General features: G+C 36.2%; 1 long non-coding RNA gene across 2 annotated transcripts; it reads right to left on the bottom strand.

The window, feature by feature from the left end:
• Window positions 1–4,449: 4,449 nt before the first annotated feature.
• On the bottom strand, window positions 4,450–16,159 carry LOC142063512 (uncharacterized). Of its 2 annotated transcripts, XR_012662794.1 has the most exons (5): window positions 15,865–16,159; window positions 13,158–13,329; window positions 11,181–11,368; window positions 5,644–5,708; window positions 4,450–4,710 (listed from the first exon to the last, which is right to left on the bottom strand). It is a non-coding gene; the product is annotated as an uncharacterized LOC142063512 (long non-coding RNA). The 2 variants fall into 2 exon arrangements; XR_012662795.1 differs by lacking the exons at window positions 13,158–13,329; window positions 15,865–16,159 and adding an exon at window positions 11,459–13,055.
• Window positions 16,160–18,587: the final 2,428 nt, after the last annotated feature.

Here is an 18,587-nt window from a genome sequence, read left to right as displayed (position 1 = left end):
CTTTGTTATTATTTAATTTATTACTGTAGCTCTGTTAGTGTATCAGCGGAGGGCCTTTTGTTAATATGAAACATTAGCAAGTGTGGATCGCTTTCATTGACATTTGTTTGCTTGAGCTCTTATTACAGGTTCCATATAGATTACACATTATTATTGTCATTGGATAAAATTTTTAAAAATAATGCATTTCAGAGGTTGGTGGAAAAATACGTACATGTTAATAAAATGTGAGGATTGCTTTCACCTGTAAATATGTGGATTGGCTCACAAGATTTCAAGTACTTCAAACATTTTCTTGAGTGATTAGGAAATGGTGGTAGCACTTCTGAACAATCTGTTAGCCTCAATTACAAAGTAAGGTCCTCAGCTGGTGTAAATGAGTAAAGATCTGTGGGCTGAAATTATGTTGATTGACAGCAGCAGGCTCAAAAGTTTTTGTCCTATACATTGAACCAAAGTTCATATTTTAGTATTTAGGAGCTTGTTCAAACTTGAAAGTTGTGCATTAATAAAGCGGATTTCTGAGCATATAGTACTGTTGTTGCATCTAGTCCTTAGTTTAAGTCTGAATCTATTAATTTCATCAACAACTAAGCTGCCTGTGTCCAAAAGCATCACACCCCCCAAATTAAAAAATATTACATGTTTATACTCTGAAGAATAGTCTTGTTTCAGTAGAATTACTAATGTAAGAAATATAAGTAAAACTTTAAGGCTTATACAGCTAATTTATATCTTAATATTTGACATTGTGACTAACAGGTTTTGGTTTTATTTTCCCTCCAATCTGTTTTACAGCCACAGGGGCAAATACGTTTGATCAGGTTCAGGCAAATCCTCTTCAACTTTAATTACTCAGAAATAGAAATGGAAAAATACAGCAGCTTGCTCTACAATGTTGTCACTGAAGGTATAAAAAATTCTCAGCAATCTCACTAACAAGAAGCCTCCTATGTTTTTTCCTGCGTCCTTTGAAGTATCAGTATTACCTTTAGAAACATAACAGACAAATTCAAACAGTGGCCTTGACAAAAGATGAAAACTTCATTTAGCTTTGGTACAAGTTACTGATATCAAACAAGCTGGGAAAGAAATTAGCGAGGAGACAGAATTATCTTCTTACCCTGCCAGAGGGAGTAACAGCAAAATTAACCTTGAAAACTGTTTGGAGAGCATTCTTGTGAAAACAGTATGACACAATGTTGAAGATATGGATATGAAGAGGCCAACAGTTCTTAACTGTTTATGGGGAGTTACACTTTATTTACTGTGTTTTTGAAGTAATGTTACAGCAGACCTATTTGTGCTAAGATTTCTGAGTGCAAACACAGGATCTTCTCATTTTCTGTAGCTGAAGGATTTGTAAATTATTATATTGTTCACCCCTCTCCTTAAAAGCAAAGTTTCATTCAGGTATCTATTTTGAACGTGTCAAAAATATGGCAACCCAGTCTTAGTCAGACTTAAAATACTTGCTCCTGCCTCAGGCTGTTTCAGATAGTCCTCAAGATGAAATAATTAAGTGGAGTAAGAATAAAATTCAGACTTTTTTGATATGTTTGAGGATCTTTTTTCTACTTGTAGCAACCTGCTGAAAAACTATCAGCCATGCATCTCATACGCTACGACTAGAATTCGTATTTCAGGATGTGAAATTTTGTTAATGTTTAGGTCAGTAGGGAATCCTAACTGGGATATATTTGCTCTTGACTGCTTGCTAATATTTGGTGGTTGTGATAAAGTGTTCTAGTCTGTTTTTTAAGAACACCTTTCTTATTTTTTAATTAGTGTGTCTTAGGGTATAATTTTGGTACCTTCATTATATGTTTTCAGATCTTAGTTTAAATATGGTTACGGGGTAATTGATATATAGCGTTATGGGATAATTGTTATACTAAAACCAAAACAAGCCATGAAGCATTGCATTTCTGCTTCCAAAAATAGAGAATTTTGACAAGTACTAGCTAAATGTGAACTAAACTTGGTCATTTATATAGCCTTTACTAGAAAAAAATGATCTTATCATATGTTGGTTATCTCACAGTAACTAACGCATAATATTCTTAAATAGATTTGGTTATCTGCAGTTTCCCTGAAGTTTAGTGGTTTGAGGTAAATTATTGAGGTGAAAATTTGGGTGAAATCAGTCTGCTAATTTATGTGAAGAATGGAAATAACCATGTCCGTGTTAGAGTTTAATGTGTCAGTCAGCTTATGACAAAAGGACATAGATCTCCACCTTCATGGTAAGAAGTACAGGTATAAAGGTACTTGGCCGACAAGATAACACAGACTACTTTGAGCTGTGGGGAAAAAATATCACCTTCTTCTGAGGTTTTTGTCTCTAGAGACAATAAATATTTCAAAAGTTACTTTCTGTATCAGAAAAAGAAATACTTGCCCAGCTTAGCAGCAGCTTGTTATTTTTCTTGAGTGTTGACGAAGAACAGAAAACCCTTCAATGAGCAGTATTTGGTTTTGCCAGTTTAATCTCCTGAGCAACGCAACCTGTTTTGGGCTGAAAACTTACAACATTTCAAACTCATGGAACAGCATCCTTCACATGTGGTTCTTTGAGACTGCTGAACCAACTTACCAGTTCTCTGCTACTGAAAGGTAAAGGTTGTTCTATACTTAGAAATATAGCTGCTATCTGCTTTCTTTTGTATTTCAGGTTTTGTTTGTTTGTTTTTGTGGGGTTTTTTGGTTGTGGTTTGGTTTGGGGTTTTTTTTTTTGGGGTGGGGGTGTGTTTGGGGGTGTGTGGGTACCTCACCCCGAAAGTTTTGATGTAGAGCACAAAATTGCTAACAGCAACACCACTCCTAATAGCTAAAGAAAAATAATTCAATAACAAGCAAAATCCACATTTCATTAAAAAGTTAAAGAAAAATATTATATTTCCAGCCTTTCTCACCATACAGAGTTCTTCCATTACAAACTGAGTATGTCTACACTGAATTTAGGTTCTTTCAGCATGATATTAATTAATAATGTAACTGTAAATGTAGCTGATAGCAGGATCCTACAAGGTTGCAGTCTGTAACCTAATTAGAAGTAGACATTTTTGCGATCTACAACAAACCTGTTAATAAACAACCGAGTCCAAGGTACTAAGAAGTTTCTTGTGTGATTTTGAATTTTGATTTTGAATGTCTCCTCTGCAGCTGCCCCTAAGAGATCCCATTTTTGAAACAGTCTTAATGCAGAATTTTCTTAAAGAGATCTGATTTCTAGGAGCATGAAATTTGGCACATGTGTAAATGACACACCTATATTCCTAATAACTTCTGAGAATCTTAATCCAGAAGCTCACTCACTATGATAAAAGAGGCTGCCGTTCAACTCTGTAGGAGCTACTTTGGCCCTGTAACAGATATTCAGCAGAATGACTAAAAGGGTCACGTTTTGTGGGATCGTGTTTATTCTGACCGTTTCAGAGCCATTCAGGTCATTAGCACATACTGTGTGTAGAAGTTGTTCAAATATATTTTATTCTATTCCAGAACAATACTATTTTTAAAAGTCAACATTTTTCTTTAAAGTTATTAAAAATATTAAGTTTTTCTAGGCTTGCAGAAGACACATAGAGAAACCGCTGTATTGTATTGCACTAAAAACGTGTTCTTTCTGTAGATCTGTGATTTAACCAATTGTTCACAGTTGGTTTCTCGTCTTCGGGGAGCCTTTAAAAAAATACTTAATGAATTACAGCATGATATTTTTCTCTGCTGCATGGGAGATGGAATCTTCTTTGAAGACTGAAGTCTGAAAACCCCTGTCTGGCAATTTGATGATGCTGGACAGTTTTGCCATTCTGATGAAAAATAAATTTCTCCTGCTGCATTCCAGCACTTAATGAAACAAAGACATCAGAGTAAAGGATGCGCAAGAAGAAAGAGAGAAAGGGGCAACATAAAGGACAAGTGAAAAGGACTGGAATTTATATTTAACCAGGGGAATATTAGATTAGCTAGAAGTTACTTTATATTACCATGAAGAGGACTGAGATATGAAGTTAAAGGAGAATTATCGCAAATAACTGCATAAGAATAAATACATTTTGGAGGGATTTTAACTTTCCTGAAGCTTTTAGATATATATGTTGTGTCCCTTTCTATCAGTATGACAACTGCAGTGGCATAAGGTCTGAAATTTATTCACTTAGGTTTTCAAGGTTTAGTCTTGCTTGCTGAAGAGTTAGAGAAAACGATATTTCCATTTAAAAGTTTCCTCACTTTTAATGAGAGTAATGTGGTTTGACCTTTTGACAAGACAGAAAGCTGGCTTCAGACTTGTGTAAATGTGATCACTTTATACAGGTTATGTGAAAGAAAGTTCTTATATAATAAGGACAGATAGGAAGGGTTGGACACCAGGAAAAAGTTATGGCTCTATGGAAGTAAAATGTTATATTTTTCTTATATATCTATATATTTCTATATATAGAGGTAATTAGGCCAAGATTTCACTACAGATGTCCTCATGGATTTATTCAGATGCTTCTGAACCTAAGGGTCTCCTGACACTTCTGTATTTATACAAGCAGACAATTTTTTCTTTAGCTTTGAGGGATTCTCTTAAGTAGTGCCGGGTAACCGCTCATCTCTCCGAAAAGATTCATCCAGCACAGCATTGCACAATGGTCTATTCTTCTATCATCAGTTGAATTGTGACAGACTTCTTCCCCTTCATAGCGGAGTTGCAAGCTCCTAAAATGGAGAAAAAAACCCAAGCGAACTATTTCAGTTTGTGAGCAAATGCAATCCACGTCTGGCAGTATCTGTGACTGAGAATATCTCTAAGCAGCCTCTGTACCATCTACACCAACTTTTTTTTTAGAGAGACAGACTGATAAACAGCAAAAGGGAAAATATTTATTTTTTTGAGAGACACTGATAAACAGCAAAATGAAAAATATTTATTTTTTTGAGAGACACTGATAAACAGCAAAATGAAAAATACTTTCTTTTTGTGCAGTAAGCATTCACTCTTCAAAAGTTGTTTCCAATCTTAACCCTTTATGCCAAGTTCTGAAGTACATTGGGTGATTTGTGTGAGTCATAAACACACCAGAAGAACATCTCACACTATTTTGACTAAAAAAATTAAGGCAGAGTGAATATTAAAAATGGTCTCCTGAACAGAAGATTTTTTTTTTCAGTCAGTTTCACTGTGCAGGTTTAAAGACCTTTCAATATTTTATATCTTCCTTACTTTTTTTTTACCTAAGTTTTCACTGAATCTCCTCTGAAAAAGTTTATTCACAGAAAATTAAATTCCTTTTTCAGTATTTATATATACCTTTAAAAATATTTCAATAGAATTAAGGATTTAAAGCTGTATACAAATCAGAGCTTTGATAACACTGACTTTTTTGTGGTGAAAAACTTTCCCTTTTCTGCAAAAGGACTTTTTTGATGAAAAATATTCTCATAAGGAATCTATTAATAATCTCAAAAGCCATTTATGTTATGCCTTTGCTCCCAAACTACTGCAAAACACTTCTCAAACCAGTCTCAGAAATACACAGGTGAAATGCAGGACTACATAAAAATGACCAGAGTTATTGTCTAAAGATTACTCTTTTGAACGGGAAATCAACATTTTCATTTTCCAATTTATAGCCAGAAAATTCATCTTACCAGACAATGTAGTGAAAAGATTTATATCTTCTTGTTAGAATGAACTCTCTCTGAAGGTATTAAGCCTTAGAAAAGAAAAAGGGTTTGGGATTATTCTGCTTTTTTCCCTGAGTTAAGATCCATCTTTGTTTTGATTCCCTCTTCTCTGTTATAATACAGTAGAAGGTGGTCTGAAACTTCTGAAGTGTGATTTTGTTTTGATGCTAAATATTGCAAATGAGCTGGAATTCATGGAACTCAAGATCTCAAGGAGCCTGAGAAGGCTTAATATGAGGTGGTTGTTTAACAGGCTATTAAGTTTTACCCATCACCACTGCTGTTGAGCCTAGTAATTTTCTTTTACCATGGTTTGTCTTTCAAAATATTACCTAATTTTGACTGAAACATCAAAAGATGGGACCCTTATTTTTCTTGGTAATTCCTGCCCCCTTCCCCTGCCCCAAGTAATCACCCTAAGGTCTTGATTTGCGTTTCTCTTTTTTCTGCTTCTTATTATTAGTCCTTGTTAGGCTATTCCTTAGGAATTAGATCATGCTCTATTATCTAATATTTTTCTCCCCATAAAGGTAGTTTGTACCGCTCTGTGATGACTGAAGGCCAAACAGCTCCTCTGCAGCTGTTAGAACAAAAAAATAAGACCTGCATTCCACTTGATCACTGATAGCTGCGAAGTTAGAAACGCAAACCAGTGTCAATATTTTGCTCCAAACTTTTCAGTAGAAAGCTTTTCCCAGTGAATTGCTTGTAAATGAAAGGACAAGGATTTCAGTATTTAATCCTATTGAAATAATTAAAAGTTCCATTGTCTATTTCTGGCAATTGTGTTATGTATTTTCTAATAAAAATGAAATTATGAATTTAGAAAAGATTAAGGAATTAATTCTGAATATTAACCTCTTTTAACTGCTGCCCAAGAGAGTGGAATGGACAATTATGGTAGGTGATAACATATACTCGTGATTTGCTCTTTTTAAATGGTTGTTTACATGGGAAATTATTTAAATATAGATTGAGTATTCCCTGAGTGCATTAGTCTTGATTTTTATTTGGGCCTTAAACAGGTTTCCAGTGTTGAGAGGGAGCATTTTTGTGTAGTTAAATACAAAGGTAGCTATTTCATCATTCAGTTGAGTGTTCTAAGATCAAAACAATTTTGATCCTATTGATCCGTTTAGTAACAGTTTTTCAGATGCAGTCTGCCAGATGATGTTGCTGAATGAAATAATTAAGACCTGCTGGTTTCAGCCTTGTTTTATTTAGATGTTTGGCTGTCTGAATTTCAAGAGAAAACTGCCTTATGGATGTTACTTGAACTAGCAGCTGTCCAGAATTTCTCAGTTCACCTCCCATCGAGGAAGAGTAAGTCAGAGAAAAAAAAAAAGCTTTTTTGGTACTCTGGCTCTGAGCAATAAAGGCAAAGAAGTGACCAGTATTTCAAAGAGTATTTACAAGGGGGTGCTTCCTTTTGTTGTATCCCTCAGGGCCGTTGTCAGAGAGGAAGAGGCTGCTCTGCCAAATGTATATCAACTGTTCAATTTATTTTATGCTTTGCTTTTGCCAGGAATCAGATATTAGGATCTTTTCTACACCAAAATTCAACATAGTCCTTCAACGTTGTTACTGCCAAACAGTGTCTAACCGTACAAGGGAATTAGTTTAGCCATCCTTTTTCAGGACAGATTTGCATTAACACTGGAGCAGGCTGCCCAGAGAGCTTGGGCAATCTCTGTCCTCAGAACGTTTCAATACCTAAATGGAGAAAACCCCAAGGAATTTCATGTGGTCTCAAAGCTGACCCTGCTTTGAGCAGCAATCTGCACCTAGAGCTTCCTTACATCTGTTCCACCTGAAAGTTGATCTTTTTTATGTGATAGGGCTGTAACACTGAGCTATATCTGTAGGAGAAAAGGAAGGCATCTTGAGATTGTTCCACCGCAGTGATCACACCTGAGTTAGCCTATTAATTTTCAACAGACCAGAAAGAACTTGTGAGGGTTTGAAGGAGAGTGAATTGTGGATTGACCTAGAGGTGGTCACTGCAGAGCTGCTGTTTTTGGTGAGCTAGTTCAATAGCTTATTGCTGCATGTCCTGAACTTTGTAGCTGAACAGTCAAACCGCATCTCTGGTGTTATTAGCTCAAAACTTTCCCTGACTGTTACATCTAGCAAAATGAAAAAAGCAAAGGTCACTTGTCCTGTCTTTTATTTTTGAACACATTACTTCCAAACCAGAATAAAAGTCATAGCATTTAATTCTTTCTCTTTTTGCAACTGTTATTTACAGGTATGCTTAAAAAAATCAGTTTTATGTTAAAAAAAAATTTCCATATACCTTGTGTTATTATTTTTTAATATGTGAAGATAAATAGCCAACTGATAAGGTGAAATTGTTATTGTGATTGTGTTTTTAATTGATTTTTATCAGAGGTTATAAAGACTGTGATTATAGTGGGTACATTATTGCTGAATTCTATAATCTGATAGGTGAATATTTTAACATTTTTGGCATATTTTCTTTACAGGGGTTTAGTAACAATAGATTTGCCTTTATTACAGCAAATAATGAATCATGTTTAGTAAGATTATACTATTTTGAAACTTGACATTTAGCTTAGTCTTGTTTTTTCAATTAATCACAATATGGTAGTATTTTTTAGCTAGGTTTCTTCAATTATCATTAGAATGAAATAGTTTTACAGGCTGCTGAAACCTGCTGTTGAGAAATTAAAAATGTAAGCCTCAGAAAATTTCCCAGTTGCAGTAAAGATTAGGAGTAGGGTGGGCTAAATACTGACCTAATACTGCCCACTTACCTTCTAGTTGTCCTTCTACCAAATGATGCCCTAGTTCTATCTTCCAGTAGCCCTGTTCTGTTATCATTGACAAGTCCTAAATTCAAGAAATCTTGATGTAGTCCAAAACATTGATGGAAGGAAAATGGAATGAAAAGTGAGAATACCATGTGGAAATATTTATTTCCTTACTTTCAAGGGGGGAAAAAAGCACTTTCTAAGTTTGACGGAGAAGGAAATTTACTGGCAAGCTAAGCTGGTATGATTTCTGTGGACTAACCTAGTTTCTCCAAGTGATCCTTTACTGCGTCAGTTCCAATATGGCTTGTTTGACTTGATTTTTTTTTTTAAAAGCACACTAACGCAGTAAAGCATGCCAGTGACAATGAAAAAGCGAAGGTCTTTTAATCATGATGGTACACTGAATGGACAAGCACCGGCACTGGGGCATAGGAGGGAGCAATACTGCATAGATGGCCTGAAAGTGGAGCTAAATCTGAGCAATAAGCATGATTTGGAGGCACAGTCTGAGGATACACAACCGATGTAATCTAACAGCTTGCTCTTGTGAGAATAGGTAAATTCTTCAACTGTTCCTAGCTGCATGATCCCACCTTTTCCCTCATACTAGCTCTAGTACTTAACTGATTCTGTGATAAATCAATTCAGATCTTTAAATCATAGTCAAACTATTCACTCTCCTTTCTTTGTCAGGTTAGCTTCCTTCTGGTTCACTGAGTTAAATTGAGTCAATGCAGGGTATACGATATGCGGGAGAGTCAGAACAAGCAGAATGTGAAAGAAGGAGAAAGAACAGCTTATATAGTCACGAAGAAGCAGGAAGAACAAGATCCCCCCCTTTTGGTGGTGATGAACTACTAGATCATTTCAAGACCTAATGTCTAACTTAATCTCATGCTGTTGCTTTTCAAAACAGCTGAACAGTTTTCATAAAATATAATTCTTAGTATTATCTTTATTTCATTTCAAAGTTAAATACTGAATGTTCCTTTTTCCTGGACCATTTCTGGGCAACACACTGATTTGAAAGCGCTTGTCTGATCCTCTTTGCTAGCTCTAGCAAGTTACAGAATTTGACAGTAAAAATTCTCAGTATGAGCCTGATTTCCACTTTCTATCCTTGCTTTGATTGCTGACACTAGCAGATGGCTGCTTAAAAAGATAATTCAAAATGCACACTTATCTATCGCTTGAAATTATCTCTTGCTTTACACAAGACATTTAATTCAGTGGCTCACAAAATAGTATAACTTAGAATTCCTAATGGTCCATCAACTTAGTTACTTTGACAATGATCCAGTGAATGCAAGAAGTCATAAATGTGCTCAATGGCATAATCTGTGTATTTAATTAACAATGCCAAACCTGACTGATTCCAGAAGCATGATTTTCTTCCAGTTTGCTCAAGTGGCTGGAAATATGAATTTTGAAGGTTTGACTGTAATATGGTAGAGTGTATGTTTATTAATAGTATCTAAATCTGAAGGGATTCCAGGAAGAATGGAAATTTACTGTACAGAATACGATGTGGCTTGTATTTTCTTCTTTCTAATTTGCATAGTTAATATTATCAGAGGTGCATTTGCCTGATTGTATTGTTATAATGAGATTTATCTAGGACCAAAAAACTTAAAATCTAAGAATGAAACTGTCTGGGATTTTGGAGCTGATGAGAATTAAGTGAGCTAGAACTGAAGTTGCTTCTATATGAGAAAATAGGATTACCTTTGTGCTAAAGTATGAGGTTTTATTTTGTACGGAGAGTTAAGTCCAAATTCAGAATTAAATGTACATGTTTGTTTTAACATTGAGAACTGGAAAATACAGGAAGACATTTGGTATTTGGAAATATTCGAACAGAATATTCATCAGCTCACAATGGTGATGGTAGTCAAAGTGCTTATTATACAAGTTTCTGCTAGAATAAAGGGCCCAAGCATTACTTAATTTAAAGAATGTCAACACTCTACAGACTGTGTGCTTAACATATGTAGGCTAAGTACTCTGCTAAATCGATGCTGATGGGAAGAGGTTCTTCAACTAAATGCATATATAATCTATTCTGTGGCCTTGTTATTCAGCTCCCCATATCACAGCCTTTGAAGCAGATCACAGAGTTTGTTCAGCTGAGCTGAAGAAAGACTTGTAGAAAGGTTTTTCTGTGACAGAGCTAGGGAAGATACCAAGGAGAGACCTCAAAATGAGTATGAAAAAGTGTCCTAGAGGCCTGTAGCAATATTTGGAGAAACATAAAGTTCAACTTGTAAAGAAAAAGTTAATAGAGCTCACTGTGACTGAACCCTCAGTGCTTGGTCTGTTCTTTTCATGTGCAGTTCAATTAACAATCAAAACTAAATTTGGATATGGTTGCCATGATTTTGTCAAGTCTGGGATTCTCAGATATTGGTTTTGTTTTACTGGGTTTGTATCTCTTTATGTTCAATGCATAAATTGATTCTAAACTCAGGAGCACTATGAATGATGATCATGCAGAGAAGTAAGATAACCTGACTAAAAAAAAATATATATTAAATGTACATAACTACAGATAATTGCTAAGTAGTTTGCTACTTAGGAAGTAAAACCAGATTATTATAAAACCCCATCCTTTCGTATGAATTAAATTGTCAACTTGAACTGTAGTGAACTCTTTAGAAAGATTAATCTTGATTTAAAGACATCAAATCACAGACAAATACTAAAAGTTTCTAATAGGTAATTTACCTTCATGATTAAGATTGTGTGCCTTATTCTCAGTTGAACTTCAGCCTCTGGTAATGTCCTAGTATCCAGTAATATCCTAGGAGTCAGTTTGCACTCAATGTTTTCTTACTTCAGGGTCTCATGTTAGGTAGGTAGGAGAGTTGGGAAGTGATTACTTTTCAAACAATGACATGAACACTTTCTGTTCACTGAAAAAAAGAAAGAGATTAGCTCCCATTACTTGACTAAGTTATTTCATAATTTATATGCTTATAAATCTTTATGAAGCATTTACTAACATCCACCGCAGTCATCTATGGCTGGTTCAAGGGAAATTTGCCAGAAGAGGAGCTGAATACATTATAAAATACTGCTGTGGCTCTGTACAGTTTTCTTCTTAGGCAAGTATCTGGGTCTTCAAGTGCATGCTTATAAGGAAGGCAGAAAATATATTAACTTTCAAAACTTAATATATACATAATTGCATACCAGCATGGGCATTACATTAGCAAGTAAACAAAGTATAGATTTTAGAAAATGACCTGCACCTTTCCAAATACATCTGATGCAATATAATTTCTAAATGGAAAGTTTTGAAGACTGTAAATTATATCACTAGATGGCAGTAAGAGTCAAGTGAAATGAAATGAAATAGCCATCTAAAGCATCTCAGGGTTTTATTTTGAATTTACTGTCTCAATATCAAATGTAGATATAAATGTAAGGCATGACATTCTGCTATGCCCAAATCCAGGTCAGATATAAATTATGGTCATTCATAGGTCTGTTAACAGGAGATAAAATAGTACAAAAGGCCATTTGCAATGCTTTCTAGGGCTTTGAGGATCTTAACAGAATCTTCAAATTGTTTGATCTGGTTGGTGCTTACAAATAAAAACAAAACAAACAAAAAACCCCACAAAAGAACCAACAAAACAAATAAAAAAAAAGGGGGGGAAAAAAACCCAGATAAAAACCAAAAACTCCCCAATCCAGCCAGGAAGTTAGCTGCACAATGTCCAAAGTGGCTGTTTCTGATGTAGTAAGGCTTGGAGCCTAGAAGACAGGAAATGAACTAGTGAATATAAACTGTTATAAGCAGGAGGCAGATGCTGTTCCAGAATCTTATCGGATAATGTGTAAATTGAAACATCTAAAATAGTGTCCGTTTATAGGATTCAAACAAGCTTAAAGCAAGAAAACTGTAGAAAATGTTTTGATGGCATGGAGGAAACAAATACAGTAATTATGAAATCAAGATAGTAGTTTAAGTCATTAGCTGATTTAACAGCAAGGCTAGTTTTCTGTGTATTTATTAATCAATAAATGTGCTATGTCACCACTGTGATGTGGCACAGATATGCTGTATAGCCACTGGAAAAGGAAAATAATCCATCACAGATACTGTGTATAGCTCCTTTGTGACACTGGAAAGGGAGAAATAAGTTGGCCACAACTTCCTAGCAGAGTTCCCCTGGGTTAGACGAACTGCTGGTTGCATGTAGGTGCAGAAGCATAGCCAGTACTTCACAGGAATTGATTATCCCCCTCTACTCAGTAGACCACATCTAGAATATTGCGTCCAGTTTTTGGTCCCCCAGTATAAGGAAGACATTGATAAACTGCAGCCAGTATAGTGGATGGCCACTGGGATGGTCAGAAATGGGCTGGAACTCACCCCCTGTGAGGGCAAGCTGAGGGAATGCGGCTTCCTCACTTTGGAGAAAAGGCGGCATCGTGGGGACCTAACAGCAGCTTCCAAGCAAAGTTACCAAGCTGGACCCAGGCCCTTCACAGTGGTCCATGGTAGGTGGATGAGAGACAATGGCCATGAGTTGAAAGAAGAGAGGTTCTGACTTGGTATAAGGAAAAACTTTTGACCATAAGGACTGTCAAGCATTGTGGGATCGTGCAGCTTCATCCTTGGAGGTTTTAGCAGCCCAGCTGGATAAAGCCCTGAGTAACCTGGTCTGACAGCCTCAGCTGTTCAAAGCTTACCTTGGTTTGAACCAGAGGTTGATCTAGAGACCTCCTGAGAAGGTTTCCAATGTAAATTACCCTATAATCCTGTATTAACCAGCCAGATGCAGGTTTATGAATGTGGAATGGAACAAGGTCAGAGAAGGCACACTGCAACACCACGGCAATGAACTGAACAGCAGATGGCACCCTAAAGCAGGATATATAAAACAGTTTAACAGCTGTTGGAACTTTAAATTAATATTGTTAAAAATTTCCCATAGTTTATTTGTTTCCAACTTTCAGTATGTTAAATGCTATCCCATACACGTTAGGTATCTCTTCTAATGTTCTTTGATCTCTTCTGCTCTCCTCTTGTTCTCAAACACTCCCCAAATAGTTTTCCTTATCTTCCCTACTTTGTCCACTACACTAATTTTTCTTCCAATGAGAAGAGATGCTATCACCTGTACCAGAAAATGGAAAAGCTATGAATAGTTATTTGAAAAGAAAAAAAATATCTAGATTATTTTAGCTGTTCTGAGGTGGCCAAGAAGACTGCCTCAGAACTAAAAAACTAAATCAACATCCTGATTTGTAACAACTTTTAATTGGATAGCCTACAGGCTGGAAAATTTTTAAAGCAAATGCTTAATTTAATCTCTTCATTTCCAGTCTCCCTTAGAATAGATCCTCTGTGTGCTCAGCCACAGGCACCATCTCACTTTTTGTATTATTCACAGTGAATAAACACTGACACAGCACCCTTCCTTCCCAGATGTCAGGTGATATGCACAGTATCTGTGTGTGTGAAGGGCAAAATAATATTACCGCTATCCTTTTCGTGTATGCTTTAATAGCAGTAAAGATGAGGTAAGACTCAGCTTCTGCCTCCCTTGCTTGTATCTGAATAGTGCTTTCTTCCGCAAGCAACAATTTAAAAGGAATTAATCAGTCTGAGTACGGGTAGTAAAATCAGCCTTGAACTTAAGAGGATGACTCCTTTGCTGCCTCCAGTAACTGCACTAGAAGCAGGTAAGTAAGAGCTTCTATAACAGCCAAGCAGGACAGGGCTGAGATTCAGTCTCAAGTAAATCTAGAATCAACAAAGACAAATTCTGGGCTTTCCTCTGTGTTTTCTGTTAACAACATACAGAGAGCTGAGAGATCTACCGAGTTGTTTGTTTGTTTTCTTAAAAGAACTTAGAAACACACTAACTAGTTCTGCTGCAAAATGTACATTCCCAGATCCAAGCTGAACTTGCTGTGTTCTTTGCCAAGAACAGGCAACAAATCTGCTTTCATGTGAGCATAATGACCTTAACAAAAATGAAAGTGCAGCAGAGTAAGCCCTTGAGTGGACTTTCAGTAGCAGAAAGGCATTCTGCCAAGTTTAGGTAAGAAGGCTCTATGCAGATATTCCTCCCCTCCCCCTGTAATAAACAGCATGTAATTACCAGCACTGACTCTAGCAGCAGGAACTGACATTTCATAGAGTTTCAGAATGCAACTTGATTAGCCTTTCAATGTTAAAATTAAAGCTGTGAGAGCTCAGGAAGGTCTGCCAGCTCAGCAGACTCCTAGGTTGGTTTGGTTAAAGAAAAGTTTTTACTATTCCGTTTGCTATGATTAAGGTGAACTTAGTTAAAACAATGAAAATATAGAAAAAATAAGGATAGCTTGAGGTCCTTATAAATTAGAACAGCAAGAGATTAGTGAGAATAAAAAACACACCAGAGGGAGAGGTTAATTTGGGTTTGGTATTTACATGTATAAACAAAACTCTCCTTACTCAAGAAGCTGGATGTCTGAGCCCCAGAACCTGTACTGTATTTCTGACTTGAATTGACACTGCAATACTTTGAGGAGGAGATAGTTTTGCTCACACTTAAATATTATTAATTGGTTTTTTGTATAAATATTATAATCTTACAATGCACCTGTCGTTACAGGGTCTTCATTTCTTTTGCTTTTACCACAGTCTTTGTTGTAGGTTTTAAGGTTCATACTTAAAGATGAATGGTCTGTTTCATGTCTACCCTAATTTGAGTTATAAGTTGCACTATCTTTTGCTTTCCCATGACAGGGGTATGAAGAGTTTTGTACTGTTTGTTAAACCATTGAATTCCCCACTGGCATGGGTCTGATACTGCAAACTAATTAGTAAGATGAAGCTAGTCTGCATTACCTCTTATGTAGAAATTATCAGTATGGATGTGCATTAGTTCCAGAGAAGCTGTAGAAAAGATGATGACACAGCATATTTTCATTGGTATTTTTACCATCAACACTGAATGAGTGGTTCTAGTCCCTGACCTATTCCTATCATGAATTTGTATTTGCCTGAGATAGACAGTGTATACAGTGTCAGTGTATATTGTTCAGAGAGAGAAAGAAGTAGCTTTTGTAATATCTTTTGTTACCTTTATGTTAGATGTTACTTGTATACTGTATTCATTAGAAAAACTGAATGTAGTGTTTCAGTTGCCTGAACAACTGAAAACAAATGTATCATTTTACTATAAGCATGGGCTCTTAAACTTTAAATAATAGACAAAACCAGTATCTAGTATAAAGAAGAAAATTCTCACGTTGAGGCTTTACTTTTTACATCTGTTTTTACACCATGGTTTTTTTTTTTTTTTTTGCATTGCTCAAAGACCCAAAACCCTGTAGCAATGAGCTTCAGGGTTCAAAAGGGCTCAAAAGATTGATTGGGTGCTGAATGTTAGGGTAGAGAGCTCACCCCTTTCTCCAGAGGCATTTCCTGGATACAGCCACATCATTTAGAAGATAAACTGAAAATACAAATAAACAAAAATGGTCATTCCAAATGTGAGTTTCATTTGCAGTAAAATAAGACTGTACAGCCTTTCTCCTATCTCCATCCTGTACAGCATGCAATTTGTGATAAATGATGGGGAAGTAGCAGGGAGACTGTAAAATCCATTGCCCTCAGCTGCAACCATTTATAGGCATACATACATAAATAACTAAACTGAGATACTGGTTGTCATAATCTTCCTATTTCTTTTCCTTTTTTCTCCCAAGTCATTTCTGGTATGTGTTCAACCAACCAATTCTCACTTATATTTTGGTCCAAACCAGAGAAGTCAGCCTAGAAGGCTGACCTCCTTATTTTATCATAAATTCAACTGTTGGTAAGTGTTGACATGGCACAATGCAATATTATGTACTTAGATCTTGAAAGCACTATAGTTTTAGATCAATGTTTTCTTAGGATAGTTGCTTTGCTGATAAAGCAGAGTAAGTTGCCCAAGGCAGAACAATGCAGTAATTCATCTCTGTTGCATTTGGAACCTGAGTTAGCATGGATGTATTGGCACAATCTTGCACAATCTTGCATTGTTCCATGTAGGCTGACACTCCTGATGTGGAAACAACTCCTGCCATGAATGAGTGAAATTCTGACAGCAAAGAAATCAATAGCAAAAATTCGTGGAGGTCATTGCTGTCAGGGTGTTGCCACTAGATGCCAACAAGCAAGAAGGAGTAAAGTGATGTCAGGTGCGTGCCTTTTGAAGCAGAGGTAGGGTCAAAAGCATAGCCTTATGTTTTCTTTGCAGAAGAGTGCAAAGGAAATGAACACTTGGGTGTCATAGTTCTGGAAGTGTTATAGTTCTGGTTTCTTAGTTTAGGCACCCAAATTACGTTCTTCATATGAGAGCATATAACCCCTCCTGTTGGTGTGGAAACTGCAAATTAGTTTTATATCTGTTTAGCTTTTTCCTGGCCTGATTATTACACACACCAGCTGCTGTTATCTATTCTGTTTCTTTACACTGTCTTCTAAACTATGTAAAATGTTCTTTCTCTTTATGGAAAGACCTTCAGTTTTCTGTGGTTGAAATTTCTTTAAATCAACCTAGCTGCAGAATAGCCTTTTAGCTCTGGTTCATCCTCCTACAGGCTCTTCCTATATCTTTCAAGTCTGAAGTCAAGTCCTTTATCACCCTGTTGCCTTGGAATCTGCCTGCTGGGGCTCATACTGTGCTTGTGGCAAATTTTCATAACTTTTTTTTCTATGGACTTTACCTTTTCTTTTGGTTCTATAAAGTAGGCCAAAAAGTTGAGAAGCCTTGCGCCAGTTTAGTCTTCCCAGGAGAAATCTTCCTTATTCCCTACAAATACTGGTGGCTGGTTGTTACTGAATTTCTTCTTGCTGTTATCTTCATTCATTATTTGTGTATCTCCTTTACCTGGCCCAGGAAATGGGTTGCAGAACGAAACCATTACACACTTGATGCCAATCTCCTGCACTGCCCATCACCTCACTGGGGGAATTGGGATGGACAGAACATAACCCATGGTGAAAATAAAGGAAGTTGACTTGCAAGTGGGAAGGGGTAGGAGTTTGGCTTGATCTGAGCCTGGGGAAAGGGGAAGAAAGATGTTTCTATATGTGTTTGTTTAATTACTTACATTTCCTATTTCTTGACACTTGAATCAGTGATTAGAAGTTTGTGTTAACTGGCAATAAATGAAATTAAGTTAAAAAAAAAAAAAAAGCCTGAGTGTTAAGACTGCTTTGCCTGTGACAGTATTTAATTTCTTCAGATCTGGAGGCAAAGTCACAAGAAAACTTGGACTCATAAGTTCCGCTATAGTTTGGCTTTGCTGCCTAGTTTCCCTAGGATATCCCAGTGGAACAGGGTTGGAGACAGCTGGGAACAGCTATATCTGGACACTTATCTGGGAATAACTCCTATCTAGTTTACATGCTTGGGCTAATCCAAACCTCTGTCCTTATGCCAGGTGACAGAACTAAGAGTTTCAAATATCTTCATGTGTACTTAGCTGTAGTCTTAGGAATTGCCTCAGTTGAACTTTCATTTGGTAAGTGTATTATGCAATTTTAATCACCAGGCAACAATTTTCTGCCTTGAATCCTAATTCTCTACTGGTTTGCACCTCGTGTATTAATTTGCACATATGCGGAGTGAAATTAGGTGTTAAATGAAACTAGTTCAGTTTGGTAACAAATTGCATACCCTTTGAATAGGTGTAAATTATTGTGATGAAATGTAAAGGAGTAGGGATTTGAACCCTTGTGGCAAAATGATTTTGTCTGATCGCTTTCCTGTGATGTGGACAATATAAAACCCCTTTTTGCCTATCTTTATAACTATTAAAACATCTATGTGTATTATCAGATTATACCAGCCAATAATCAACATTTAGGGCCTGAAATTGTCATCTTTCTCTTTCTTAAGCTGTTAACAAACAACCAGCTCAGTAATCGTTCTTCAAAGAAAAACTTTTCATTTAAATAATAGTTCAGTGTAAGCACCAAAATTTTTGTCAAAATAACTTTTTTCTGAGATAATGACCATTGATTACAAAGTGGGAGTGGTATCCTGTGGTTTCTAAAGCTAATGTCGACTGTATTCTGACAAGTAAATTGTACTACAAACCAATTTTTATTTGTACTGTTTTTAATGTAACATT

This window comes from Phalacrocorax aristotelis, chromosome 12 (assembly GCF_949628215.1).
Source record: "Phalacrocorax aristotelis chromosome 12, bGulAri2.1, whole genome shotgun sequence".
NCBI classification, from domain to species: Eukaryota; Metazoa; Chordata; class Aves; order Suliformes; family Phalacrocoracidae; genus Phalacrocorax; species Phalacrocorax aristotelis.
Note: the sequence above shows the minus strand (reverse complement) of the source record. Positions and strands in the feature narration are given on the sequence as shown.